The 27,349-nt window shown below is 42.7% G+C and overlaps 1 protein-coding gene across 1 annotated transcript in view; it reads right to left on the bottom strand.

The window, feature by feature from the left end:
* Nucleotides 1–27,349, bottom strand: part of LOC124804815 (endophilin-A) — a 730,772-nt gene that overhangs the window by 379,585 nt on the left and 323,838 nt on the right. The window lies entirely within an intron of this gene.

Raw genomic sequence — 27,349 nt, 5'->3', positions numbered from 1 at the left:
AACAATGGTTACATAATATACAAATCCAATGACTGCGGAAGTCAGGAAAGACGTGTAATTTCATCTTGAACATTTACATATATGTGAGTTTGGACGTAAATGGTTTTCAAATAATCCTTTCACACCCTCTGGCTACTAGTATGTAAGTTAACTTTTACTGTGCCCTACAAGGAGACGTCCCCAGCGCTGCGATTAGCTCTTAGAAACTATCTATTCGATGACGTAGGCTAAGATCCTGTTTTTTCGACCACATTATTGCGGTCATTATATCTATTTCTCATTTTGCTCGAATTTCGTTTTACTTATAAACCTGTTTATTTAAATTTTCATCTACGTTATTTTCTCCATGGCGCAATAAGTATTTAGGTTATTTTTTAAATGTTTATATGACGATTACCGCGTAAAAAATTTCATATCTGATAACAAAAATACATTTTTCACACTATTTCACAAATATAAATAGATAAAAAAAATGGCTCTGAGCACTATGGGACTTAACTGCTGAGGTCATCAGTCCCCTAGAACTTAGAACTACTTAAACCTAACTAACCTAAGAACAGCACACACATCCATGCCCGAGGCAGGATTCGAACCTGCGACCGTAGCGGTCGCGCTGAAAATAGATCATTTCGTCTTTTGTTTTTCAAGTAATTGAATATTATAATAGATAAATAAAACTGAATTCATTTCAACAAAAAATCGAATTGGAAGGAGAATGTAAAGAAAAAATGAATCAAATGAAAAAGTTCATACGGTGATTAGAATTATGTAACACAGGAACAGAAATAACAAATCACATTTAAATCAATTAAATGAATAAAAAGAATGATCAAAGTCATTATTTCAAAATGGCTCTGAGCACTATGGGACTCAACTGCTGAGGTCGTTAGTCCCCTAGAACTTAGAACTAGTTAAACCTAACTAACCTAAGGACATCACAAACATCCATGCCCGAGGCAGGATTCGAACCTGCGACCGTAGCGGTCTTGCGGTTCCAGACTGCAGCGCCTTTAACCGCACGGCCACTTCGGCCGGCAGTCATTATTTCGACGAAGATTTAAAAATTAAAATTCATGCACCTAATGAGATTCGAACCCACACCCCGCTGCATGTGAAGCTGTGATCCTATCCATTACACCATAAAATGATTCTATATAAAGCAACCCTTATAACGCTGTCGAGTATGACAGAGATTTCGATTTTTTTTTCTTCCTACTCCTACTACTCGCAAACGAGGGTCCACCAGAATGAATAACTGCAGTGTTTGATAGATGGCATTTTAACCTGCATCAGTATACACACAGTTTCAAAAAACCAGTCGCCCCAATGGGGATGTCTTCTTGTTAGCTGCAACAGAAGTATTTTTTCCCAATGGAAACCGGAGTTAGATGTTTGTGAATGTTCATCTTCTTCATCACGCGCAAGTACTGCCAACTGTAGGGTATCACTACGAAAATACCAGTACGTCAATGTAGCAGTGCGCAGCAGCTCATGACCACCGGAAAAAATACAGAGATTTGTCTGGTTCGCTTTATTCCACTGTACAACTGAATATTGCTATTTTTATTTTGAATAGTAATTATTGAATGATCATTTTATTATTTATTAAAACAAAGATTATTGCGGAATTAGTTATTTTATTCCATTAAATGAAGCCAAGTGTACAAAGTATGTCTTGAAAACGATTACATATTTTTGTATAAATCTTGCGCCTAAAATCATTTTAAAAAATCGCCTAAGAGCATTACCACGTACAGAAAAATTTTCCTTCCCCCAGAAAAAATTCAAGTCTGAAAGGGTCAACGAACCTATTTCGTCTTGTGTTGACTCCCTCTTACTTTTTATTCAATGACCGATTCTATTAACAGACGGACGGAGTTGCAATGGGAAGCCCTTTTGCCACCCATTATTGCCAATAAGTTTATGGAAGATTTCGTGATACGTGCTCTGACGTCCGTGGCATTCTGTAACATGAAACGTTACTATGTTTTGCCTTATTTATATTGCTACAAATCTGCTTTGAGTAAGCAAAAGTTTCAATGCCTGTTTCATTTTTTTGTGATGCTTATAAGTATTGCGCCGTGTAAAACCACATATGCAGCACTGTTGTATAAACTGAGTTGCGATCTCGATAGTTGCAGTCGGACAGTGAAGATAGTCGAAAGTGTGCAGTGTCGTGGCGTGCGCGCGGTTTACCATATATTGTGTAATCGTGCTACACAGAATCACACGAAAATTCATGGCCGCTTTCTTATTTTTCAGTCACGGCTTAAACTAAACTTTAACAGGCACTTTATGAAAGAAAATGTTACACTGTGAATACTGTGAGTTTCGAGAAGTACTGTAAACAGCGGTGAAAACGCTTGTGCGAATAGACTGTGATTGTCGAGTGAGAACTGAACTGTTTGCAGCTAACCGAACTGCACAAATTAATAGGCTTTCAAGTTAACTGTCTCTTTTGCATCTTAATGAATTGCCACGCGATAAAACATTAACTGTCGCCGTGGAGACTTGCAAGCTGACTGTGACGTGTGGCACTGTTTTCGCCGGAACTGTACATTCGCGATCGTCATGGCTAAAGGTGTACCGACTGTAATACCGCGATCGGCGGGTGGAATTGAATTTGATACCGTTCTGAAACTGTGTTCGGGACGTTGATGACGGAGCCATGAGTGTAAAGGCGGGTCCACACTGAAGGCGCCGCGCCGCGCCGCACCGTGGCGTGCCGTGCTGCGCCTCGCTGCTGCAGCCCGCGCACAGCTGTACGAGGTGCATTCAAGTTCTAAGGCCTCAGATTTTTTTTCTCCGGACTGGAAAGAGATAGAAACATGCGCATTGTTTTAAAATGAGGCCGCGTTCATTGTCAATACGTCCCAGAGATGGCAGCACCGTACGGCAGATGGAATTTTACCGCCAGCGGCGAGAATGAGAACTGTTTTAAATACTTAAAACGGCGACGTTTTCCTTACTTGAACAGCGTGCAATCATTAGTTTTCTGAATTTGCGTGGTGTGAAACCAATTGAAATTCATCGACAGTTGAAGGAGACATGTGGTGATGGAGTTACGGATGTGTCGAAAGTGCGTTCGTGGGTGCGACAGTTTAATGAAGGCAGAACATCGTGTGACAACAAACCGAAACAACCTCGGGCTTGCACAAGCCGGTCTGACGACATGATCGAGAAAGTGGAGAGAATTGTTTTGGGGGATCGCCGAATGACTGTTGAACAGATCGCCTCCAGAGTTGGCATTTCTGTGGGTTCTGTGCACACAATCCTGCATGACGCCCCGAAAATGCGAAAAGTGTCATCCAGGTGGGTGCCAGGAATGCTGACGGACGACCACATGGCTGCCCGTGTGGCATGTTGCCAAGCAATGTTGACACGCAACGACAGCACGAATGGGACTTTCTTTTCGTCGTTTGTGACAATGGATGAGACGTGGATGCCATTTTTCAATCCAGAAACAAAGCGCCAGTCCGCTCAATGGAAGCACACAGATTCACCGCCACCAAAAAAATTTCGGGTAACCGCCAGTGCTGAAAAAATGATGGTGTCCATGTTCTGGGACAGCGAGGGCGTAATCCTTACCCATTGCGTTCCAAAGGGCACTACGGTAACAGGTGCATCCTACGAAAATGTTTTGAAGAACAAATTCCCTCCTGCACTGCAACAAAAACGTCCGGGAAGGGCTGCGCGTGTGCTGTTTCACCAAGACAACGCACCCGCACATCGAGCTAACGTTACGCAACAGTTTCTTCGTGATAACAACTTTAAAGTGATTCCTCATGCTCCCTACTCACCTGACCTGGCTCCTAGTGACTTTTGGCTTTTTCCAACAATGAAAGACACTCTCTGTGGCCGCACATTCACCAGCCATGCTGGTATTGCCTCAGCGATTTTCCAGTGCTCAAAACAGACTCCTAAAGAAGCCTTCGCCGCTGCCATGGACTCATGGCGTCAGCGTTGTGAAAAATGTGTACGTCTGCAGGGCGATTACGTCGAGAAGTAACGACAGTTTCATCGATTTCGGGTGAGTAGTTAATTAGAAAAAAAATCGGAGGCCTTAGAACTTGAATGCACCTCGTAACAGAGAGGAGAGCGCCGTCCGCGCCCCGCCGCGCCGCTCCGAGGCGCGCACTGAGTTCCAGTTGCAGCGCGCGCATGGTCTGGAGATGGGAGCGAGAAAAGCCCCGTCTAAACTGAGCGCGCGCAAACGCGCCACTTCCTTTGATGTACCGACAGCAGCCGGAACACTGCGAGGCGCGGCACGACGCGGCGCAGCGCGGTTCGTAGTCCACACTGAGCGTGCAGAGCCGCGCACAGCCGTTTTGCGCAGCGCGGCGCGCTCAGTGTGGACCCGCCTTAAGAGATGTCACTGACGAGCATATATGATGGATGCACACTACTACTGCTACTGCTGCTACTACTATGTTTAACCGGCCTGTGACCCAAGGAATGAACGGAGGATGATGATATGGCCAGGAGAATCATTAACTAAGCAAGAGCATGTACCCATAGCAATCCCATGACTGTTGGAAATACAATAAATACGCCGCCAGAAACGCCGCTGTCGTCACAGGCACAGAAAAGCTGCAACGCCAAAAGCACTCCTAGTAAAAACTGGAAGCATTTCATACATACTCAATTGTAATTTCTTCCTATTCCGTGACAAACGTTTCTCAGGGCTTGTTTTACTTAAAAATAAATGTAATTTGAATGAAGCGTGTTTGCTAGTTATGCTGAAATTGTTGACGGATTATTAACAGTAGTTATTACTATTTACTCCATCTTATTTACTGTAGTTGTTATTACATGTGTTTTACGTGTTCTTTTGGAGGGTCGTGCGTTTACGTATGCGGGTAGTACTTTATCGGGTGAATTTACGTATTTGTCGTGGTATGTGCCAGCCCTCGTGAATTGTGGCGTGCGCTATTACATCCCTGGCGCCGATCGATCATACCAAAAGCTGCTCGCTCGCTACGGGTACAAGGCACGCTACCGGCGGAAAGTTTGATTTTGACAACTGTCAACAAAGTAAACTGTGTTTACATTCAATAAGACGTCCTATTACAGTTTCTCATTACCAAATGCGAGTTTATTTAGCTATTTCAGTTATAACTAAACAAAATTACAGTAGTTTTCTTGATTATTTACGAATATATTTACTGAAGTTTTCGTGTTATATGTTCTTTCGGTGACTGTTGCCAAACGTGGTTACTTGCGTTAAGTCTGGATTTAAATAATCGTAATTCACGGTCGAAAATAAGCAAAGCATATCTGTAAGACCCGTTTTCTTCACATCGTCGTAGCAGTGAGAATTAGAACGACTTTTTAGAACACCTGAATTCAATCCATTCGAATGCTTGCTTCTAGAGAGAGGCTGAAAAAGAGTGGCTGCCTTTCTTTTCTTTGTCAGGAGGAAGGTTGATGGTATCTTGGGCCACGCAATTTATAGCAAGCCAACACACACTGATTCGTATCATCAGACTGACAGTTTTCACTATCCGGCTCAACATCAAGGGGTACTTGGTTCAAACGGCCTATGTCATCCCAGACCGTCAATGCTTGCCAACTTCGTTAGCCCACCTGGAAATCACCTTTCGCAAGAATGGTTTTAGTGAAAGATCAGAAGCGCATTGTGGTTTCGGCCAATCATGGACCGGGTGATGATGAAAACAACGAAGTGACACCGAAGTCTGGCCCTTTTGCTTTACGCAGGAATGACTGGTCGTATTCTGTGAATCATGATATGAAATGTGTGTTTCAACAGCCATTTAAAACCAGGGCCCAATTTCAGAGTGTGGAAAGGATGATCCTGGTTTGTATAATGTGCGTGTCTACCGTCTCCATCGCAGCTGTCGCATGTCACACAATGGTGAGAGCAACAGGACCGTGGTGGATCGCTGCACTGGGCATAAGAACAATACACGCTTACAACAGCGGAGCTCATCTGCAACAGCAGAACGTTGCCTTGACACCGGTCATCCTCTGGAATAAAACAACACGGAGAGTCTGGCATGCACTTCCCGCTGTTGGAAGAATGTTATTAAGGAAGCAAATGAGTTTAAATTAGCAGATAACCACGTAAACAGAGTTCGAGGTTTCTGCTAAAATTCCCTGCGGAATCCCGTTCCTTCTCCGGTCAAACAAGAAAGGGCCAGAGTAAATGCTACCTCACCCGTTTATAATTAGCACTCACCATCGATAATTTTTGAGGTGGGTCATTGATATTGTAGTGGCGCCAGCTTTTACAGTATGAGAGCGTGCGGTCTTCCTGCATATGCCGTATTATGGTTCTCTGTTGACGCAGCCCCGCTACCGAGGGTCTATATTTCCTTCAACAGCAGCACTCTCTCGCTGCATTTGCATCTCGACAATGGCACGTTGTGCACCAGTCGAAACATCAGCGGTTGTCGCAGATGTCAACCCGCTGCACTTCCGAAAGTTGTTTTTACATTTTACACACCAAGGGAAACTCAAGTTTAACACTGTCTTTACCATACAACAGACTTAGGCCTTTACGGAGCATAAGAAACTAAACGGAAGCTCTCTGAACGAGGTAAAATATCTAGAGGTATGAATAGAAAGTTAACAAACAATAATTCACATGTAGCAAATTTGTATTTTGAAAAGACAACTTCCAAAAGTTTATGCCATGAAACTGTATCATTGTTCTTTTCCTGAATCCAAGAAAATAACTTACCTAAAGAAGTACACGTTCACATGAAGTTAGCAGGTTGGGAAGGGAGTGAAACAGGGTTGTAGCCTCTCCCCGATGTTATTCAATCTGTATATTGAGCAAGCAGTAAAGGAAACAAAAGAAAAATTCGGAGTAGGTATTAAAATCCATGGAGAGGAAATAAAAACATTAAGGTTCGCCGATGACATTGTAATTCTGTCAGAGACAGCAAAGGACTTGGAAGAGCAGTTGAACGGAATGGATAGTGTCTTGAAAGGAGGATATAAGAAGAACATCAACAAAAGCAAAACGAGGATAATGGAATGTTGTCGAATTAAGTCGGGTGATGCTGAGGGAATTAGATTAGGAGACACTTAGGCCTAAGTGTTTTGCTATTTGGAGAGCAAAGTAACTCACGATGGTCAAAGTAGAGAGGATATAAAACGTAGACTGGCAACGGCAAGGAAAGCGTTTCTGAAGAAGGGAAATTTGTTAACATCGAGTATAGATTTAAGTGTCAGGAAGTCGTTTCTGAAAGTATTTGTATGGAGTGTAGCCATGTATGGAAGTGAAACATGGACGATAAATAGTTTAGACAAGAAGAGAATAGAAGCTTTCGAAATGTGGTGCTACAGAAGAATGCTGAAGATTAGATGGGTAGATCACATAACTAATGAGGAGGTATTGAATAGGATTGGGGAGAAGAGGAGTTTGTGGCACGACTTGACTAGAAGAAGGGATCGGTTGGTAGAACATGTTCTGAGGCATCAAGGGATCGCCAATTTAGTATTGGAGGGCAGCGTGGAGGGTAAAAATCGTAAAGGGAGACCAAGAGACGAATACACTAAGCAGATTCAGAAGGATGTAGGTTGCAGTAGGTACTGGGAGATGAAGAAGATTGCACAGGATAGAGTAGAACGGAGAGATGCATCAAACCAGTCTCAGGACTGAAGACCACAACAACAACAACAACAACATGGGCCATTTGACTCCCAGCGGAAAAATGCTCCTATCAGAGCACAAAAAAGGCTAATGCGCTCCTGTGTTAAAAGACTCTGATTGAAATGTGAGATACCAGCTACGTCACTCTACCTCGCTATCACGTTTAAAATTTTGCCTTTTGAACTTATTCGCGCTCTTTTTAACATGCAGCTTACATTTCACTCCCACAACATCCCCTAACTAACTCGCCCACTCCCACTAGGCCATTACTGTAGGATACTCATACCGTACTCTCCCATGTGCCCATTTTCACTCACTCATTCAGCTCAACTCATTCAGCTCAACTCATTGTCATTATCTCTTTGACACTCAATCACTGTATCATGTCTCACAGCCACGGTCACCTTCGTGCTGACATACTACTTCTCCCTCCCTCACTGTCTCCTCCTTGCTTTCTGCTACTATCTCATTCACTGCTTCCCTCGGCTGCTGTTTGTCCTCACTGTCAATATCTTTTTTATTTTTTGTTGTCAGTGTCATAGAATCCGTCTGTCATTATCACTGGGGCTTAACGATTTCCACTTTCTCCCTTTCTTCATTCCTCTCCCACTGGCGCTGTCCCCTTCACTCTTTTCCTAGTATTGTTCTATCACTTTTAACTATGTTCCACTGCCACTTGCCCCTCTCACACACACTGCCATTATCTGCTTTTCTCTTTCTATAATACAACCACTATCTGCTATCTTCAAGTATTTATTACTTTTCCGTCTCTTTCCCACTACCACTCTCAGCAAAAGAAGCGCGAATGTGTTCGCATGCCAAAATTTTTAGGAAAATTGAAAAGTCGCTGAGGAAGGTAGAAAAAGGCAGCTGGTACCCCATTTTTCAATCAGGGTGTTTCAAAACAGGAGTATACTAACGTTTTATGTACTCCAATAAGAGAACTTTTTCGCTAGTTCCCTCATTTTCCCTGCTACAGCAGGGCATTTTACTCATATGAAGAGAACTTTATTGGTCAGTAAAGTTTTACACCTCAGACTGGATTTTACGTGCACAAAAATTTTGCTTGTGCTTAAATACAACATCGGGTTCCCAGAACCGTTCAGACGATAACGGAGACACTTTACAGCATATTGCTACGTGCTACGTCACTTTATGAACTACGTTTTCACCTCACACTGGACATTTTGTGCGTATTTTATGTGTACAGTTAGGTAACTTTGAACCTTTGCATCTCGAAAACATAAAAATACCAAGAAAACTTTTTAGAGATCGGGATCTTAGGAATGTATCAATAAAATTTCAGTCGTTTTCTGTGCATAACCGTCTTGAAATCTGTGGCTCGATTTTGGTACCCAAAAACCATGTTTTTGGGGTGTTTCTCGATAACGGACAAATATTTTTGAAAACGGAAAATGTTACGTCTGCATAAATGCCTAGAGAATATACCGCTAAAATGTGAGCAATTTGTTGCGGTTATCTATTATTTAGATATCGTCTCACATCGTACTTTACGTGCGTATTTTACATGTACGAGGGTGGTTTGAAAAGTTCTCAGAACGGAGTAAAGAAATGTACTTATATCACTGGAACTTTTTTTAGTTTTCAATGTAGTCTCCTTGTAGATTAACGCACTTGGCGCAACGATGTTCCAGTGCCTTGATCCCATCTCGAATATGATTTTCCTCCAGGACTGCAAAATGCAGTGTGTTTCAAAATGAATATACGGGTTTTAAGGCTATATAGCATTTATTACATTCATCTTACAAATATAAATAATACCCCAAATGAAAGAGCAATTTAAACAGTTTTGTTTGTATCCTTTACGCAAAGGGAAGAGACTGGAACGACCAAAAGTGACTGAAGAACGTGCTGAACGAATGAGTGCCTTTCACGCGTAGCACCAAGAAATCAGTTCAGATGGCTAGTCGTGATTTAGCATTTCCAGTGATGTCTCGGTGGAGACCTTTAAGGAGACGCTTACAACTACGTCCTTGTCGTCTGCAGTTGTTACAAGCTGGAAAAGACCTACAGCGTATGGTTTATGTGTCAACTTTGCAAACGAAACGTTGCTGCATGACGATGAAGATATTCTGGATCGTATCTTCTTCGATGATGACTTGGCATTTCATCTAAATGAACACTTGTAAGAAAAACTGTGTTAGCTGCTCTTTCATTTGATGTATTATTTATAACTGTAAGTTGACTTTAATAAATGCTACAAAGCCTTAGAACATTCATTTTGAAACGCCCTGTAGTTGTCAATTCCGGCTGTCAGTTCTTCGTTTGAAGTGAATCTTCGTACACTAAGACACTTAAATCTATACTCGATGTTAACAAATTTCTCTTCTTCAGAAACGCTTTCCTTGCCATTGCCAGTCTACATTTTATATCCTCTCTACTTCGACAATCATCAGTTATTTTGCTCCCCAAATAGCAAAACTCCTTTAGTACTTTAAGTGTCTCATTTCCTAATCTAATTCCCTCAGCATCACCCGACTTAATTCGACTACATTCCATTACTCTCGTTTTGCTTTTGTTGATGTTCATTTTATATCCTCCTTTCAAGACAATGTCCATTCCGTTCAACTGATCTTCCAAGTCCTTTGCTGTGTCTGACAGAATTACAATGTCATCGGCGAACCTCAAAGTTTTTATTTCTTCTCCATGGATTTTAATACCTACTCCGAATTTTTCTTTTGTTTCCTATATTGCTTGCTCAATAAACAGATTGAATAACATCGGGGAGAGGCTACAACCCTGTCTCACTCCCTTCCCAACCACTGCTTCCCTTTCATACCCCTCGACTCTTATAACTGCCATCTGGTTTCAGTACAAATTGTAAATAGCCTTCGCTCCCTGTATTTTACTCCTGCCACCTTCAGAATTTGAAAGAGAGTATTCCAATCAAGATTGTCAAAAGCTTTCTCTAAGTCTACAAATGCTAGAAACGTAGGTTTGCCTTTTCTTAATCTAGTTTCTAAAATAAGTCGTAGGGTCAGTATTGCCTCACGTGTCCCCATATTTCTACGGAATCCAAACTGATCTTCCCCAAGGTCGGCTTCTACCAGTTTTTCCATTCGTCTGTAAAGAATTCGCGTTAGTATTTTGCAGCCGTGACTTATTAACTGATAGTTCGGTAATTTTCACATCTGTCAACGCCTGCTTTCTTTGGGATTGGAATCATTATGTTCTTCTTGAAGTCTGAGGGTATTTCGCCTGCCTCATACATTTTGCTCACCAGATGGTAAAGTTTTGTCAGGACTGGCTCTCCCAAGGCCGTCAGTAGTTGTAATGGAATGTTGTCTACTCCCGCGGCCTTGTTTCGACTCAGGTCTTTCAGTGCTCTGTCAAACTCTTCACGCAGTATCATATTTCCCTTTTCATTTTCATCTTCATCTACATCCTCTTCCATTTCCATAATATTGTCCTCAAGTAAATCGCCCTTGTATAGACTCTCTATATACTCTTTCCACCTTTCTGCTTTCCCTTCTTTGCTTAGAACTGGGTTTCCATCTGAGCTCTTGATATTCATACAAGTCGTTCTCTTTTCTCCAAAGGTCTCTTTAATTGTCCTGTAGGCAGTATCTATCTTACCTCTAGTGAGATAAGCCTCTATATCCTTACATTTGTCCTCTAGCCATGCCTGCTTAGCCATTTTGCACTTCCTGTCGATCGCATTTTTGAGACGTTTGTATTCCTTTTTGCCTGCTTCATTTACTGCATTTTTATATTTTCTCCTTTCATCAATTAAATTCGATATTTCTTCTGTCACCCAAGAATTTCTGTTAGCCCTCATCTTTTTACCTACTTGATCCTCTGCTGCCTTCACTACTTCATCCCTCAAAGCTACCCATTCTTCTTCTACTGTATTTCTTTCCCCCATTCGTGTCAATTGTTCCCTTATGCTCTCCCTGAAACTCTGTACAACCTCTGGTTCTTTCAGTTTATCCAGGTCCCATCTCCTTAAATTCCCACCTTTTTGCAGTTTCTTCAGTTTTAATCTACAGTTCATAACCAATAGATTGTGGTCAGAGTCCACATCTGCCCCTGGAAATGTATTACAATTTAAAACCTGGTTCCTAAATCTCTGTCTTACCATTATATAATCTATCTGATACCTTTTAGTATCTCCAGGCTTCTTCCATGTATACAACCTTCTTTGATGATTCTTGAACCAAGTGTTAGCTATGATTAAGTTATGCTCTGCGCAAAATTCTACCAGGCGGCTTCCTCTTTCATCTCTTACCCCCAATCCATATTAACCTACTACGTTTCCTTCTCTCCCTTTTCCTACTACTGAATTCCAGTCACCCATGACCATTAAATTTTCGTCTCCCTTCACTATCTGATTAATTTCTTTTTTTTTTAAATCATACATTTCTTCAATTTCTTCGTCATCTGCAGAGGTAGTTGGCATATAGACTTGTACTATTGTCGTAGGCGTGGGCTTCGTGTCTATCTTGGCCACAACAATGCGTTCGCTGTGCTGTTTGTAGTAGCTTACCCGCATTCCTATTGTTATATTCATTATTAAACCTACTCCTGCATTACCCATATTTGATTTTGTATTTATAACCCTGTATTCACCTGACCAAAAGTCTTGTTCCTCCTGCCACCGAACTTCACTAATTCCCACTATATCCAACTTTAACCTATCCATTTCCCTTTTTAAATTTTCTAACCTACCTGTCCGATTAAGGGATCTGACATTCCACGCTCAGATCCGTAGAACGCCAGTTTTCTTTCTCCTGATAACGACGTCCTCTTGTGTAGTCCCCGCCCGGAGATCCGAATGGGGGACTATTTTGCCTCCGGAATATTTTACCCAAGAGGACGACGTCATCATTTGTTCATACAGTAAAGCTGCATGCCCTCGGGAAAAATTACGGCCGTAGTTTCCCCTTGCTTTCAGCCGTTCGCAGTACCAGCAAAGTAAGGCCGTTTTGGTTAGTGTTAAAAGGCCAGATCAGTCAATCATCCAGACAGTTGCCCCTGCAACTACTGAAAAGGTTGCTGCCCCTCTTCAGGAACCACACGTTTGTCTGGCCTCTCAACAGATACCCCTCCGTTGTGGTTGCACCTACGGTACGGCTATCTATATCGCTGAGGCACACAAGCCTCCCCGCCAACGGCAAGGTCTATGGTTCATGGGGGGAGGGGGGGGGGGGGGGAGGAATGGCCCATACTTTTATTTAATTAGTTTAAAAAATGACTGTCTCTTCCTCCTCTTTAATAGCGTGCAAAATAACGTGATATATGAGCAGGTTGTCGTGCAAGCCACTTCGCTTTCTGTTATCTCGCTGGATTTGACTTCCAATGTATTGAAGTGTATTTTGCAATTAATGTTTGCCCTAGCAGATTCTTTTCAACTACTCCACACTGCATTCAGATACATGTACGTGTCCTCGCCCAAAATTTTCTAATATTTGCAGTAATTAGCCAGGAGCAAAGATTTTTCCATTTTCATAAGTTCTATTGCTCACCCAAAACCTCGATCAACTGCCAAATAACTATTTCCTCGTACTTGGCTAATAATACTGATTATTATCTGAAACACGTTACTTGGTAGTTTTTGCAATGAGCATCATCATGTTTACAAGCTAGGCCAAGAGGCGAGTAATCACGGGCTTATTTACGCACTTTCTTTAAGGCATCTTTCAAATGGAACGACTAGTGTGAGAGACTTTCTTCGTTGGCACAAGTACACAGAATAAAATAGTTTACGAACGATAAAATGCTTTTTGCTAGTCGTAGCAATGAGACACATGGTAATATCTACAATGAGTCGTGTGATTTCTTTGTGTTCATGGATTAGCCAGGAGGATCTTAAACATACTGAAAATAAACAAAGTGAGGATGTAAGATGTTTTGGAATGGAGAATAATTTCCAGACAGAGTTTAACATGTGAAACAGTTTTGTTACCACTCGCCTCATCCAAGTTCAAAATTATAGATTTAAGACATTTTACGTCCTTCATTTCATCACATAAAAGCGTACAGCAGCAATGACATGGACCAGAGTCGGCATGTAAACCGGAATCTTCCATCAAATTCGGATGTAAATAGTGATGAGAATTTAAATTATAAAACCGTTCAATTCCATGTGCACTTCGCCTCATTGGTATCTCTAGATAGAAATAAATAAGTAAATTATCATATGCACTCATTTTAATTTAACTATATTTGTATAATTATGCCTGTGGTAGCTGATTTAAATGGAGGATCAAGAACAATACACGGAACTTGTTTACGTAGTTAAGGATTTCACTCACAAACAGCACTCTTCCCACGCATTTTTCAGAACAATGAGTTTGGGAATACTGGTATTACCAATTCACTGTACATCTTCTTCCATGAGCTACTGAATAAAAAGTAAAACCTCCCATTTAAGCAACGTTGTTGTTTTAGTATCTCAGTAAACTAAAAAGTTACGAATATTACCTGATCAGCTAAATAGCGGACGCTTAGTTGACACCACCCAACGAAACCCTGTATCGATATATTTAACCTTTGAGGAAATATTAGTAGTGTCAACGATACGTAGGGCGCATTGTAGTTTGCAGACATTCGATAATGCTTGTTGATCTCTAATCTTCGAGCCTTCTTTCTGAACAGCAATATTCTTCGTCCTTGGCACAAAGACACCATTTTAATAGCAAGTCTTGTTTATTGTATTACCCACCTATGATACAACACGGTTTCAATAAATTCTCTTACGGAAAAAATTATACGCGTAGCCTGCGATGCCAACTCGCAGTCGACGGCACTGGTAATGAAATGCTTCTCTGGTCCCATATGAGTACAGTGAAAAGCTCGTAACTGACGAGGAGCCGTTGCCACTAGCCTCATTCGAACTGCGCTCCAAAGCATTGATACGCATCACACACATTACTGCTCCGTAAACACACTTGACTCGATTTGCCTCCGAACACAGCGGATAACCATTAGTGCTACTCGGTGCGTGCTAATGCGCACATTAGCGGAAGACACCGTAATTCCTGATTACTGCATCAACGGCATAACTTCCTAACCAGCTAACAAGCAGCGATGATCGAATAAACACACAAAAGAAACGAATCTAATATTATCCATTTCAAGGATGTAAGGTAGCGGTTGTTAAAACAAAAAAAAGTAACAGCAATAACTGGTAACATTCACCGTTTTCATGTTCTACGCACAACTCAACAACGCGTTTCGGTAGACAAAGCTATATCATTATGCTGTCAAATTCAGCTCATGAGGCTGAAGGACTATTTATTGTCTCGCGAAACGCGTTATTGTGGTGTGTAAGACACAAAAACGGTTGAATGCTACCAATTATTACTGTTCAAATGAATCCACTTACGGACTTTTTTGTTAGGCTGATTTTTATCAGCAACTATTTCACTACCCTTGTTCTTCGATTCGAATGTATAAAAGCTACGCGGCAGCGTCACCAAAAACAAACTCGGTGTGCGAATGTCAGTTATATGTGAAACTAAGCAGTGTTACGATGCACAACTGAATCGTAAAAACCCTAATAGCTGTTTGAAAGGTAGAAGTCTTCAACAGCGGTAAACTTCATTTGCGTGAATACCCGAAGATCCTCTCTGTGGAAGCGAAGCTGTGGCTCACATCGGCATGTATCGCGAAGCTCGCGTGTGGCACGAAATCTGGTGACGTCAACACAGCACACAGACCAGTCCTCGTTACGAGTAATTCGGTATAGCCTGGCTGAAGACACTTCTCGAGAATTTCTGAAGTTGTCTTCCTTTCCGTTCCCGAATGGCGCATGGAACGAAGTTTGCCGATAAACTTTTGCATGAGCTCTAATTTCTATAATCTTTTCCGTCTTGGTCATTTCGTGAGACGTATGTGGGAGGATCCCATGGTGAAACGTGTGCTGCCCTTCGATGGGTCTTCTCTGTCTACTCTGTTAATCTTACTTGCAAAGGGTCCTACGGTTGAGTCAGTTGATTCTCGACAGTTGGGCTGGGGCGGTAACTTCGCACGCATACTTAAGCGAGTCACGTAACGAATTTTGTAAACGTCAATATGGCAACGCCTCTGTGTTGTCACAACGACGGCTGTTCGTTTCGCTTGCACACGTTTGCGCTTCCAAGTTTAAGGCTGGCAACAGTGCTGCGAGCTACTAGGGATCTTCCTCCGCCTTCTCGACTATAGACTACAGAACAATACACGAAAATAGGTCGAATAAGCGCGTTGTAAGCCACTTCTTTCGTGGATAAATGAGAGTTTTTTTTAACTTTCTTTCAATGCATCTTAGCCAGCCCTCTCATTTCCTATAATTTGTCTTACGTGACAATTCCACTTAGGTCATTCCGTAGGATTACTTCTATGCATTTCACGGTTGTTACTGTTCCAGTGATTTTTCACCAACAGCGTAATCTAACAGTAATGGATGTCTTCGCCTATTTACGTGCAATATGACATTTATTTACGTTCAGAGACAACAGTCAGTTCCAGTACCAGTCTGCCTTTTGCTACAGTATTCTGGCCTTGCAAACTTCTTATAAACAACAGTATCGTCTGCCAAAAGCCCTTTAAGAGCTGGCAGCGTTATTCACTACATCACTAAAATAGTAAACAGTAATGGTCCTCTAACACTCCCTTTGGGTACTCCAGATATTACCTTTATATCTGTCTATTTCATCCCGTAAAGAAAAACGTTTAGGGTTCTCTGTGTTGGAGAGCCCTCAATCCAGTCACAAATCTGCTCCGATACTCAGTAACCTCTTTTTTTTCACTAAACGGTACTGTGGTATTGTATCGAATGCCTTTCAGAAGTCGAGGAACATGGTTTTTTGGATTCCGTGGACGAACAAAGTGAGTTGCGTTTCGCTACACCTCTGAACTTACTGGTGCTATTACAACGCAATATCAGTTTCATCCATTTCTCCTCCAGTACTCTCTGTTATAATCCTACCCTTTCCACTTCATATCTATATTGCTAACGTTTTCTTTACGGACACCCCGCAGCCGCGGCGTCGCCAGACACGTCTTCGGCCTGGAATCTCATTGACTGGAGTACAATCGTCTCCAGTGATGAACCCGCCTCGAACTGAACCCCAGTGACCAAAGTAGACATGTCTGGAGACGCTCCGGGCAGCGGTGGGATACCACACTGACTGTCGCTCGCCATACGTCCCGACGACCGGGAGTGATGGTCTGGAGTGCCATTCCTTTTCATAGCAGGACCCCTTTGGTTGTCGTCTGCGGCACTCTTACAACTTACAGCACAGCGATACGCAGACGATATTCCATGCCTCGTTCATGGCAAGCCACCGTAGGCTTACATTTTAGCAAGATAACGCCCGCTCGTACATGGCGAGAGTTTCTACTACTTGTCTTCGTGCTTGCCACACCCTGACTTGCGCAGCAAGGTGACCAGATCTCTCCTCCAATTGAAAACGTTCGGAGCATTATGCGCACGGCCCTCCAACCATCTTGGGATTTTGATGGTCTACCACGCCAACTGGGCAGAATGACGCACGATATCTCTCAATTGTATCAATCAATGTCAGGTCGAAAACTACTTGCGTCAGGGCCACAGTGGAACCAACGCGTTATTGACTTGCTCGATCAGTGAAGTTCTTTCTTCTGCATAAATCATACAATTTTTCTGAAATTGTATTTATTTGTTTGCCCGTACATGTTAGTCACATCTAGCGATTCATAAAACAATATTAGGTGTTTTTATAGACGAGCGATAGAATTAACTGTAATCTGTAGTCGCAAACGTCTTGTATGTCACCTTCGTTCTGGTAAGCACCATTACACCACTTCGGGATTTCCGTTTATCAGTTTTTGAAAACTATCAGTAAGTCTTTTTCAGGATGTGGCTATGACTATTACAGAAGTTATGTTTTAATTTTTTCTGCCAAGTTAGCTCTGTTACTTTTATCCGCTTTTAATAGCATCTCCTTTTATTTTATTTTCATTTTTCGAGTCCAGGGCATAAAATAATTACAAAAACTAATAAGTATTGATTCACATAGCAAATTTGCAAAATTAAATATGTACATTAGTATTTATGACACAGATTCAATAATATATTCAAACAAGCAGCAAGATGATTATATTTTTTGACGGGCCCCGTATTCGGCGGTCATCACAGCAATTTCGCTGGCTGCAGCAAGATCACAGATAGTGCATGCAGCTGATAGGTTCCTGCAGACCAGCAGATGTTGTTCGTCCTGTACGTCACCACACTGACAAGTTTCCTCCTCATTCCTGAGGTAGGCTTTGCACCTTGACACCCCAACACTCAGTCTGTTCGAAGTCTTCCAGGTCACGTATGACAGGTGTGAACCTACAGCTATTTCCTCCCTGACCCTTATGTGATTGTCTTCAGCTGGGGATTCTCGCCAAAGCTCCTCTCGGCGAGTTCTGGGAGATGAACGAATTGCCACAGTTTTCTGTCGGAAGCTTTTTCTTGACCTCAGTGTTGGCTGTTGAGGGTCATGGATGTCTAAGGTCGATTTCTTGTTTTTTCTTCTCCAACTCTGTTGCAGCTTGCCTTCGAATGCGTGGCGTTGCTATACCCATAATTTGGTACAGCATCTCCTTTTAATAACACCTCACTCTATCTTCAATGGTGCGTGTTCCGAACCCCTCTACGTTCCAGTACATACCTGTAAATTTCAACAAAAAATTCTTCCCTCAGCAATTCAAACTTAAGATATTTTTCAAAACCTAATATTACCCCTTTTATCATTAGACATTCCGGAAGGAAGGAGGAATGAGTGGATGGAATGAAGATTAGGGTTTAACTTCCCGCAAACAACTTTGAAGAAATACGACTTACTTGATTCCACATCACACATCTGAAAGAGTGATACTGTTAAGCACTTACAGATATTTATATATCGTCGTGAGTGATGGAGATAACAGAGGAACAGCATGCCGCACTTATGGACGCGCGTCGATGTGAATGTTGTACAATGACCGTTTCTTGCGACAGATGCAGGGGATGGACAAAAACATGAAAACACCAAAAACACAAAACGTTACCATGCTCAATACCGTGTAGAAAACCCGTTGGCATTCAACAACTTCCAGTCGTCTGGAATGGATAAATAAAAGTCCTGTGTGATTTTCAAGAGACTCTTATGCCATTCTTCCTGCAAAACAGTGACAAGTTCAGGTAACGATGGTAGAGGTGGATAGTTATCTCTCACCCTTCTCTCCAAAGCAGACCACAAAAGCTCAACGATATCGAAATCTGGTGACTACGGTGCCCAGAAGAGATGCGACAGTTCATCCTCGTGCTCACAAAACCAACCCTGGACCACGCGAGCAGTGTGAACACGGGCCGGTTCAAATGGCTCTGAACACTGTGGGGCTTAACATCTGAGGTCATCGCTCCCCTAGAACTTAGAACTACTTAAACCTAACTAACCTAAGGACATCACACACACCCATGCCCGAGGCAGCATTCGAACCTGCGACCGTAGCGGTCGCGCGGTTCCAGACTGAAGCGCCTAGAGCCGCTCGGCCACAGCGGCCGGCCCGGGCCGCTTCGTCTTGGAACATAGCATCGCCATTGGGGAACAAACACTGTACCATGCAACGGACCAGACCAGTCAAAATGGTACCTAATCATTGGCAGTAACGAGGCCCTGCAAGAGTAATCATGGAGGCGTGGAATACCATGACATTGCTGCCCAAATCATTACCAAACCCCTGCCATGCATCACTCCTGGAACGTAACTTCAGCCACATGGAAACAGCGTGAAGCAAGGCTCGTCAGACAAAATGATGTTCTTCCGTTACTCCTTAGCCCACGCTTTACGGTTTCGGCTCTAAGTTTTCCTGTTGCGGGCGTCACTAATGAGTAGTTTTCGAATTCCAGCCCCCACAATTCCCTGCTTATGAAGATCCTTTCGTGTTGTTTTGGTGCTGACAGTGGTCGCGAGTGTGACATACAGTTCTCCTGTGAATTTTGCAACATAGTTATATTTTTCGTCGCAATCCTCTTCAATGATCGTCCGTCATCATCACCCACGCATTTTCGTCCGCGTTGTGACTTAACGGATGATGTTTCTTAGCTTTCCCTGAATGCGAAATAAATCTTCGATAAGGTGCCTCTTGAAACACCAAATACTTCGGCTACCTTGGTCACAGAAGCACCCACCATACGAGCACCAACAATTCTGCCTTTGTTCGAGTGCACTCAGCTCCAATATAATCCACTCTCAACAACCCAGAACACTGTTCTGACCACGACCGACACTTGCAACAAATTGAGGACATTGCACAGGTGCCGTTCATGACTAGACACAACAGCACAACTTGCAGACTTGGCTTGCATCTGTATTTATGTTCAAGCATACACGTATCGATGTGTTTCCATTTTTTTTCCAGTGCCTGTAAGTTTCAACACGGTGGAAAGGACAAAGATTATTGCCAATTACAGTTGTACGAAATCGACTTCACCGGGAAACTTAACACAGAACAGTTGCTCTGTGGCTCCTCTGGGAGAAAATGCCCACAAGACCAATAGGGTTCCCAACAAAAAGAGGGGCTACAGTCGGAAATTCTCTGAAGTCAACAGTTGAAGAAACGCCAACTGTTTTCGTCACGTAGTAAGACGTCGCCTTCTAGATGGACAGTGTCGCCCAGCCATCTCTGGGAAACAGAGCCACTACTACCGTCAGCACGTGCGTGCTCAGAAAATGGTCCTGAGCACTACGGGACTTAACATCTGAGGTCATCAGTCCCCTAGACCTTAGAACTACTTAAACCTAACTAACCTAAGGACATCACACACATCCATGCCTGAGGCAGGATTCGAACCTGCGACCGTAGCGGTCGCACGGTTCCAGACTGAAGCGCCTAGAAGCGCTCGGCCACACCGGCCGGCCGTCCGTGCTCCATTGGGGTCACTGTGATGCCATAAAACCACGTTTCAGTGTGCAGATAAACTCTCTGCGTCTAGCAAAGCCCTGACACAGTTATTCCTCTAATTTGTCTCTCGTCCACGTCAATGACTGTGTTAAAAATACATCTATATACCTCTAACACTGTCTCAGTATCACACGTCCAACTGTGAGGTGACTGATCAAAATATTCGTGTCATTACACATGTTATTAGAGACTGATCTCCAACTTTGATTAGACAAGAATGAGGAAGGAATGTAGCCGCGTCCTTTTCAAAGAAATGATCCTGACATTGACCTTAACTGGTTTACGGAATTCTTGTAAAACCTCAATCCGGGTCGGTGGTACTCCAGAATGTCATTGTGCTATCTCTACGTCTCGTGGATTTCTTCGATCGTCTTTTCTATGCGGGACAAGTACAATGTGTGCTGGCACAATAATTACGCACGAAAGCAGCTGTTGAATCCGTAAGGATCAGTCCCGACGCTTCAAAAGGACAGCAATGGCCACATTCTATTGGCTGTTCACCTGAAGCCGTGAATGAATACTGCAGACTTTCCTACGGCTTTATTCACTGAGTCAACATTTGCTGATTAGGAAGGATTTTTAAACATTTATAAAAAGATTAGTTGCTCCACATTTTCTGGTCCTTTGAACACTCATGAATATTAACTGTAAAGGCGATGCAATTATTCTTCAAAGCGTATCCTTCGAACGATGAAATGCCTTACTACACACCATGAGAGTTTAATCTGGCGTTGCAGCTCTAAATTCGTCGAGGTAATTACGCTGAAGCCTAGAGCTCTCCCTCACGAGCGTCACAGGGACATCCGGTCTCGCTGCTGCTGCCCTTTAGGGTGCAAATGAGGGCCGACGGCACCCACAAAGCAACGCGATATTGGCTTCCGCAAAGTTGCCCTCTAACTAGTCGTTACCTAATTGGAAGCCTCGACTAGAGAGCTGTGCTGACGGTCGTAGTGACACGAAACTCGTCCTCACAGGAAAGTACCTCACCATAAACTTTCTGAATAGATTAGAAAACCATTTTGTATATTACTGAATGATATGTTGTTTTTCATTAATCAGTCCATACTCTGCTTCGATGCAGCTCTCCACATTAGTCAGTCCGGTGCAATTTTCTTCATCTGTGCGTAAATCCTGCACTAGACATCAATTTCTATTACACTCCTGGTGTCCCTTGATAATTTTACATCCTTCTCCTCATTACCAAATTAAGAGTTCCTTGAAGGTTCATGGTGGTGTTACCCAGCAACCTAGCCCTTCCTATAGCCAGGTTGTGCCCTAAACTTCCGTTTGAGCGCCTCTTCATTAGTTTTCCTATCCACTGACCTAATATTTAGTACTGTTCTGTAACACTATCTTTTAAACATTCACTATGAGGCGTCAGTTATTGTGCTGCTCAAATATCTTAACTTTCGTATTTTCAGAATTTTTTTCCTAGTGTAATTTCCTCAGTATCATCTGACTTAATTCGACTACGCTCCATTAGCCTTGTTTTAGCTATATTATTGTCCATATTATAACTTTTAGAATGTGCTGTAAAAAAGTATACACAAAAGTTTTGCATCATGAAGCACCCGGTGTACAAGCTACAACCTGCATCCGTCTATGCTTCGATATTTCTCGTCAGTTTTGTCACAGTTATAGGCCCATTAAGATAGAAAGAGGTTGCAGAGGAATGACGATCAGTTATGCGTCACGTCTTTTCTCGTAGGTTTGTAGCGAACCAGTGCTTCGACAAGGTGTGTTAAATTCGTGGAAAAAAAATGTTCACACCCATATATCACTGTCGAAGTGCTTTGTATGTGACTGTGGAGAATATTGCTGCACAGCAGAAACTTGAGCTGGAAGCCAAATGGCTAAATTCTCTGGTAGCTCTCAACTTACAAATACGTACGTACAATTTTGAAGCCCACATTTAAGTGGGGTATCTTTTCCCTTGCCATACCACGCTCCCTGACAGAGTAATTGATGGTGCATTGCGAATCGACAAGCACTGAAATAAATAAAAATGTGCAAGTGGTGCTCTCGCTACACCGATATCATTGTTACAACTGCAGTACAACTACGTACTCTTTGGCTCACTTTGGCCGACCTTGAACCCTCGTGCTGGCACACGCACGGTTCAGTACCACACGCACGACGTCACACGTGTGTGTTGTCTACAAACATGGGTAGAGCAATCACAATCCAAGATGTTGGAATCTGTGGGTCACGTGACATTATCATGGCCAATAAAACGAAACATCCAATCAGTATCAGTACGATCTGAATTTTGTGTAAATTGGCGCCATATTCAAAAATAACGGAACAATCTGAATAACTTATCAAAACTACGTTAAGATATTGAAAATGTTATTGTAACGTACAATATTTCCACATCTGTATTAGTGATAAAAATTTGTATCTACAGAAAAAATTTCTACAGCACAAATATTTTGTCATAAAATTTAACTTATTACGTTAAGCAGTTACTGATGATGAAACGCACAGGTTAAGCTATACTTGATAACGAACATAGTTAGAGTACTGTACCAAACTTAAGAGAAACCAAAAATTGTCTGTATTATTTATCTAAATACATAAAGACTTGTTGTATAAGATTACAGAACGCTCACGGCGCTGCTGCTGATTTAATATCCCTGTGATTAGTGGAATAAAAGGGGCACTTTTTTAGGTTAAGAGTTAGGTTACAGAGAGTACTGAAAGAAATTAGAACCGTACAAGATCATAATACATGCAACAGTTTCCAGAAGAATAAAATTAATATGTTCCATCAGAGCATTAGGGAGTTCACAAGCAAAATAAATGAACTCTTGTATATCTAGCCGATGTGGAAAATTCTGGAAGGGTAGATGTTCTGTGTCTCTCTGAACACCATAAAACCACAGGGGTGGAGAAATTAAGTATCAGGGATTAAAGATTTGCGTCATTCTCGTGTAGAGTTAAGATGGAAAAAGGAGGAGTTGCAACATACGTACTAGCTGTACACAAAGTCAAGAGTAGTGAAATAGATTTTGTGTTGATCAGAACCAACAATCACATACTTGTGAGTTGTTAGTGAGAAATACTTCTTTGGTAATTTAACAGTCTAACTGTCTGTAGATCGCCTCTAATATATAGTCAATTGTTTTCTTATTTTTCCAAGGTCATCGATTGTGTAGATCACGATGCTCTCTTAGAAAATCTCAAGTTTCATGGAACTGATGACTTTTCATATAGCTGGTGCGAATCACACTTGACAAACGGAATGCAAAAGGCTGTGCTGAACAATTCAGACAACATGGGAAAGTTAGAAAATTTTAGTGACAGGGGTAAAAATCATAAAGGGGGTCCCATAGGCTTCAATTTTCGGTCCACTCCTATTCCTTACATATGTTAATGATCTTCCACTTAACATTCACAAAGTAAAATTGGTACTTTTTGCAGACGACACTAGTTTTATAATAAATCCCATTGGAGAGAAAGCAACAGAAGAGTTACTAGACGACATTTTGCAAAGAATTATTAAGTGGTTCTCTGAAACAGCACAGGGAGCTATTACACTGTCGGAGGGCCCCGAAAATACTGACGATTTAAGAAGGGAAAAATGGGCTGAAGGTGTGAATTTGAAGTTTGTGCAAGGAAGGGCACTGGACAAGGGTAGACGGTGCAGCTATGGTGCTGTTAGTGGTTAGCACATATGCCTAGCATGCAGGAGACCCCTGTTCAAGTCCCCGGCCATGGCAAAAAATTTGAATTCATTGCTTCAGCGTCTATCATTATCTAAGAACAGTGTTCAGGTTCAGAGTCAGTGCATGAACATTTTCAGGAGGTATAATTCAAATTGGCATGAACAAAAAGTAAGTTTATTCCTTATACGGAGTATGGTCGGGCGCGCTTTGCAAGGCGCCAACGTGCAAGGTGCCACCCAAATTACATCTGCATCTACATCAATTCCCCTACCCGATGGTATATGCCGGAGGGTACTTCTCGTACCACTATCTGTTCGCCCCTTCCCCGTTCCATTCGCCAATGGCGCTTGGGAAGAATGACTGTCGTTAAGACTCTGTATTAGATCTAATTTCACTAATTTTCTCGTTACGGTCATTTCGCGAAACGTATGTGCGTGTGTGTGTTTGGGAGGGGGGGGGGGAGTAATATGTCGTCCGACTCTTCCAGGAAAGTACTCTCTCTAGGGTTGGGTTGGGTTGTTTTGAGGGAAGAGACCAGACAGCGAGGTCATCGGTCTCATCGGATTAGGGAAGGACGGGGAAGGAAGCCGGCCGTGCCCTTTCAAAGGAACCATCCCGGCATTTGCCTGGAGCGATTTAGGGAAATCACGGAAAACCTAAATCAGGATGGCCGGAAGCGGGATTGAACCGTCGTCCTCCCGAATGCAAGTCCAGTGTGTTAGCCACTCGCCACCTCGCTCGGTACTTTCTCTAAATTCGAATAGTAAATCTCTCCGTGATGCACAACATATGTCCTGTAGCGTCTGCCAATGGAGTTTGTTGCGCACCTCTGTAAAGGCCTCGCGCCGACAAAACGACCCAGTGACGAAACGCACTGTTCTTGGTTGGCTCTTCTCTATTCATCTATTAGTCCTACCTGGTAAGGGTTTCAGAGTGATGAGCAACATTCAAGAATCGGTCGAACAACTGTTCATGGATGTGTTACTGTCCTTAATATTCTTTGATCAATCTCAGTCCACCAACTGCTTTTCTTATTGTTTGTTTTATAGGGTCATTGCACTTAACATCGCTTTCGATAGTTACTCCTACATATTTTATGGTTCACACTATTTCCACCAATTTGCCATCAATGGCGTAGTTGTACAGCAGTGGATTTCTTCTCCTGTGCATGCGCAATGTGTTACATTTATTTACGTCTATGGTCCCCTGCCAGAGCCTGCATCACTCACCAATCCTCTGCATGTCCTTTTGCAAATCGACACGGTCTTCTGTCGTTGCTACCTTCTTGTAGACACTTCTGTCGTTGCTACCTTCTTGTAGACAACCACACCATCTGTGAATCGCCTTATGGAAAAATTTTCTACTAATCGTTTATACATGTATATTGTAAACAGTAACGAGCCTGTCACGCCTCCTTGGGGTACTCCCGAAATTACATTTACATCTGTCGATTTTGTTGTGTTGAGAGCGACGAACTGAATTCCGCCTACAAGGATGTCGTGAATCCAGTCTCTAATCTGGTCCAGTACTAAGTAAGCATTTTTTTCATTTAACGACAGTGTGGGACGGTGTCAAATGCCTTCCTCAAGTCTAGGAACACCGCAGCAATATGAGAGCTGATGTCTATAGTGACGTGGTTCCCATGGAGGAAGAAAGCGAGCGGAGTTTCTCGAGAGCTCTGTTTGCGGAATCAATGTTGACTTTTATGCAGGAGATTTTGGTTGCCAAAAACTGCATGAGAATAAAACATGTTCCATGACTAGAAAAGACTGCCGGCCGAAGTGGCCGAGCGGTTCTAGGCGCTACAGTCTGGAACCGCGCGACCGCTACGGTCGCAGGTTCGAATCATACCTCGGGCATGGATGTGTGTGATGTCCTTAGGTTAGTTAGGTTTAAGTAGTTCTAAGTTGTAGGGGACTGATGACCACAACAGTTAAGTCCCATAGTGCTCACAGGCATTTGAACCATTTGAATCTACAAAAGACTGACGTCAGCGATATAGGCCTTTGGTTAGCACTGTAAGTTAGTCATAGTTTAACTGCTGGGCCTGACAATCTAGCGGTAAAGCGTGTGCCTAGAAACCACGGGCCGCGGCGTCGAAGTCCGGTCGAACAACGGAAATTTTCAATCTGCCTTTATTGTAGCCTTCAACGATGTGATGAGTCCTCAGGTACGACACGGGGATCGGTTTCACGCGAAGCTGTAGGTCCCCTTTTACCGGATGCGCAACTACGTAGTAGCATCCAACTGTGAAGACTTGCGTCAAACCATTGAGCCATACGAAATTATAATTATTGGAGAACTTAAGTCCACAATGGAGTTAGCACAAAAACAGATGCCGACGCTCTTCGCCGGCGGCCGACAGTCAACACGTGATTCCTCTCTCCGACGATCCTTATTGGCTACACACAGCTAGTTCACAGAGGCCCAGCTGAACTGAAGATCTTACTCGACTTGCAAGCCACAATGAATTATGCCAGAAAATCACAAGAAAATATTTAAACGAAAAATTCTAAATAAATATGAGACTTTCTGATTGACCTGTGTAATACGATGCGGAGATCACTTGTCGAGCTACAACCGCAACCGAGTCATAAACAATATTTGCAAGCGAGGTGACGATACGGAGTTCAGTCCTGTCAATAGATTATCCAGTACAGTATCGCAAAAGCCATGTGTTCCACGTACATCTCGGCAAAGATTCACTAAAAACTTAGCGGACTTGAATTGTACAGTTATTATTATTATTATTACAGGATTATTTAATACGGAGATCAATTAACAACGATATTTTGTTGTATTCCTGTTATCTTCTGCCAAGCGTCTCTATTCAGTGCCATCTTCTTGAGTATCCCGCGATGCTCCATTATTCTGTTGATATGGTCATTCCAAGAACGTCGTGGCCTCCCGCGTTTACGTCTGCCAGGTGGTTTCTATTCAAAAATTTTCTTTGGCCATCGATGATCTGCCGTTCTGCCCATACCACTTTAGTGATTTTCTTTCAATTCTATCAGTGTTTCATCTGCCTTCGCCGGGCGGGATAGCCGCGAGGTCTACGCTTCTTGTCACGGTTCACGCTGTTTGCCCCGTCGGAGGTTCGAGTCCTCCCTGGGGCATGGGTGTGTGTGTTGTTTTAGCGTAAGTTAGT

This window comes from Schistocerca piceifrons, chromosome 7 (genome assembly GCF_021461385.2).
Source record: "Schistocerca piceifrons isolate TAMUIC-IGC-003096 chromosome 7, iqSchPice1.1, whole genome shotgun sequence".
Lineage (NCBI taxonomy): Eukaryota > Metazoa > Arthropoda > Insecta > Orthoptera > Acrididae > Schistocerca > Schistocerca piceifrons.
This window is presented reverse-complemented; position numbering and strand designations above follow the sequence as displayed.